The sequence below is a fragment of the Macaca fascicularis genome, chromosome 19 (assembly GCF_037993035.2).
Source record: "Macaca fascicularis isolate 582-1 chromosome 19, T2T-MFA8v1.1".
In the NCBI taxonomy this organism is placed as follows: domain Eukaryota; kingdom Metazoa; phylum Chordata; class Mammalia; order Primates; family Cercopithecidae; genus Macaca; species Macaca fascicularis.
Genome location: NC_088393.1, coordinates 35,720,579 through 35,724,564, shown reverse-complemented (window position 1 = coordinate 35,724,564; position 3,986 = coordinate 35,720,579). Strand labels below are relative to the sequence as shown.

At 45.9% G+C, this 3,986-nt stretch overlaps 1 pseudogene; it reads right to left on the bottom strand.

Moving 5' to 3' along the window:
• Positions 1-1,157: 1,157 nt before the first annotated feature.
• Positions 1,158-2,616, bottom strand: LOC102132616 (HAUS augmin-like complex subunit 4 pseudogene; annotated as a pseudogene).
• Between the last annotated feature and the right edge of the window lie 1,370 nt (positions 2,617-3,986).

The window sequence follows — 3,986 nt, the reverse complement described above, 5'->3', positions numbered from 1 at the left end:
CTGCCCAGCCCATGGACTGCCTCCCACGGTCCAGCCGTGTGATTAACTTGACATTCCTTTATTTTTTATTCCATCTCCCTCTTTCTAGTTTCTGATTCGAAAGTGGCTGATTTGGGGAATGAGTTCTGAGCACTCTGTGGGTTACTGTAGAAACCATTCTCCTGGCTGTCTCACCATCAGCACCACCTCTCCGTGGGTCTGGAGTCTTGAGGAGCCAGAACTGGACTGGGATGTGAGGCTGGGTCTTCTGAGCTGTAGATGGGAGCAGGAAGATGTATCTCTACTCACGATCTCAGTGCAAGGCTCAGCTCTCTCCTGGCAACTTGCCCATCATCTGTTTCTGAGTTCTTCTGACATATAGGTACTTGTGCCTTTGATACTTATTTGCCTCTATTCAGTGATGAGCCATTTAACCACGCAACCATCTCTGGACAATGAGACGGGAAGGCTGGGTCGGGGTCAGGGGGCAGGGGAGTGCTGGGAACTCAGGAGAGAGCAGAAGAAAAGCAGGGAGGAGGCCCTTTCATCCCTGAACCACAGCATCCTCCTGCCCAGAGCAGGAGTTTGTTCTGCTTTTTTTTTTTCTTAGCAATATTCACCTGATTGAGTCCTGACCTTTCCCTGCCAAGAAGAAAGCCACGCTAGCGAAATTAAGGGAGAAATCTAATATTCATGAGGTGCTGATTACCCACAAATAGGATAGTGTCTTAAAGTAGATGGTGTCAGAATTGCAAAGGCTCTTGATAAATATGTATGTTTACGGGCCCAAACAGAAGTGGAATACAGTGTAGGTGCTGAATAATTCCTCATGAGGATGGAGACAGAGCCTGCCACAGCCCGTTCATCATCAGGTGCGGGGCTTAGGTGAGGTGTGATTATCTAGCATAATTACACGTGCCATGCAACATTCATGAAACCCAGCAGATATCTTTGTCTACGCAGGACAAGAAGGGGCTTCACTCTGAAGCACAGCAAACTTCCAAATTACTATTTAGCCTTTTGTACTTCAAGCTTGAGCCACTTTTCATAGGTGCTAAGTTAGGTATTCAGAGAGCCTGCTTAGGACTGGTTAGGTACCAGTTGAAATTCAAAGTTTCTCTCCCAAACAGCAGATTAACCAGATATTGTTGTTGTTGTTGTTGTTGTTGTTGTTGTTGTTTTAAGATACAATATCATAACTTTATTCAGGAGATAATCAAATACAATACAGGACTGACACTGACACACAGCTATGCATAAAAATTATATAAATCTGCTAGCTAGATTTTCCAGAGGAGGCCCAGTCATTATAAAAAATAAAGGGAAACCAGGAGGGTGCCTAAATGACTACAGTGTTTCGAGTAAGCATAAGCATTTCCACACTCCTTGTAGTGAAGGCAGTCCCAGGTAAAGGTGGTCCTACTAGCAGGAAGATGAGGAGGCAGCAGCTGTGCAGAAGCCATGTTTCCTGGCCCTGCCAGAGCTCAACTATAGGCCTTGTTGAACTCCTGGAGAACCCACCGCTTGTTCTCCGTTGCCTGCCTGAGTACGGTGTACTCTTTCACCAGCCTGTCAAACTCCTCCCCAAGCACCTCATAGGAGTTCAGGACCTGTCTCCATGTCCTGCTCCTGTAGGTGAATGGCTCCCTCCAAACGGTCCCGAATCAGACGATGAACTTCCACTTTCTCAACAGTGTAAGTGTCAGATAAAATCTTTAGCTCCTCCATCCTCAGCTTAAGGATCATAGCACTGCACTTGACTTCCAGGTACTGGGCATTGATGCGGTCTAGCTCGGATTGAGTCTTTAGCCGGTGTTTCTGAAGAAGCCTCCGCAGCAAAGTGAGGCAGTGGAGAAGCACCTGGGAGTAAGTAGCACTCTTCTTCTCCAGCAGCAACATCTGCTCCTTCTGCTGGCTCTTGGCATCCTGGCATTGCTGCTGCTCACCCACTAGGACCTCTGCGAGTTTCCACACCTTTGCTGCCTTCACGGTTTCACTGTCAGCATCTGAACTGGGATTCTAGTAGCAGGGCAGAGTGAAACATTTCTTTTTGAGCTGCTCCTCTACTTCTTGCTGTAGCCGAGCCCTCATCCACACAAAATCCTCTGAGAGTGGCATGAGTTCCAGAAGGTCCGCTTTCTCCATCCCCAGCAGTGGAGGTATCTCCCTCTCCTGGCTAGGACCTAAGAGTCGCATCAGTTTGGTTACAAGTAGCTGCTGTTCAAGGGTCTCATGAAACTTTTTGTCCTCAGAAGTTACATTTGTGTCTTGTATCTTCACATAGTAGTCCGCAAGCAACTCTTGAATGACTCTATGTAAAATCTCAGACCTCAACCATGTTGTCTTATGCAGTTGAACTTCCTTCCATGCCTGAGCCCGCTCCTTTGCCAGGGTGAGGCTTAAGCCACTCTCATCCACATGCTGTGAGAGATTCAGGAGAAGCTTGCTGAAGTATGGGTTCTGTAACAAGTCTTCTTTACTCAGGTTACAAGGAGAAAGTTGTTTGCTGCACACCTGTTGAAGTATTTCCATCCCTTCTCCAGGTGAGCAGAAATTCCCGGATGCCATTTGATTTTCTTGGGATTCTAATCTGCACACCCTGGGGCAGCTGAAGCTCTCAAGGCGGTGCGGAGAACCTCGGCTGGGGTGGGCTGGTCAGCAGCGTCTACACCCCAGAATCCGCCCGCGCCGGGGTTCCGGAACCTCTCGCTCCGGCCCGGTGCAGGGGCTGGGGAAAGCGAGGCCCGGAAAGACTAAGCTCCAGATATTGTTAATAAAACATTACAAGCTAGAAATCAGTTAGCACTCACACTTAGCTTGCATTTTGTTTTTCTTCCTTTTCAAGGTTCTTTGGAGGAGGCATCAAGAAAATACATTTGGACAAATCCTTCGTCTCAAATATTTTCCCCTCATGAAACCAAAGGCATTGCTCCCAAGTCATTTCCATTAATTAGACTTGCATCTTGTATGACTGAAGGAGAATCCAGTCCACAAACTCTGGGTTAATTTTCTCTTCTGACATCTGTGTGTAGTGTTTCTCTGAGGAGCTGAATTATCTGCTCTCCAGTGCTTTCCTCTCGGTGTTTTTTGGCCAGGAGCAAGGAGACAGGCACCTTGCATTCTGGGACCAGCAAGCAATTCTGAGAACTGGAGCTGCTTAGGTTCTTTCACTTCTGCTTCAAAGGAATATGTTGAGTTTGCAGAGAATGAAGGAGAGAAAGACTCCAAGTTCCAAGCGGGGACTTGGGGTAGTCTCTGAGCATCCCAGTGTACTTCCTCCCCACAGCCTCCTCACTGGGCTCCCAGCCACCAGTATTTGTCGCTTTAATCCCCCAACACAGAGCTACTAGATGGATTTCTCTTTCTTTCTCTTCTTTTCTTTCTTTCTTTCTCTTTCTTTCTTTCTTTCTTTCTCTTTCTTTCTTTCTCCTTTCTTTTTTTCTGATGGACTTCTTTCTTTTTTCTTTCTTTCTTTTGATGGATTTCTTTCTTTCTCTTTCCTTCTTTATTTCTTCTTTCTTCCTTTCTGATGGACGTCTTTCTTTTTTCTTTTCTTTTATATTTCTTTTGATGGATTTCTCTTTCTCTTTCTTTCTGATGGATTTCTCTCTTTTTTCTTTTCTTTGTTTCCTTCTTTCGATGGATTTCTCTTTCTTTTTTTCTTTCTTTCTTTTCCAACTTCTTCCTTGCCTCCTTTCTCTCTCTCTCTCTCTCTCTCTCTCTCTCTCTCTCTCTGTCTCTCTCTCTCCCCCTCTCTTTCTTCTATGTTTTTTGTTTTTGTTTTTGTTTTTGTTTTGAGACAGTCTTGCTTTGTCACCCAGGCTTGAGTGTAGTGGTGCAATCTTGGCTCACTGAAGTCTCAATCTCCTAGGCTCAAATAGTCCTCCAACTTCAGCCTCCCAAGTAGCTGAGACTATGTGCCAGCAGTCTGGCTAATTAAAAAAAAAAGGTTTTAGAGGTGGGGTCTTACTATGTTGCCGAGGCTGGTCTTGAACACCTAGCCTCAA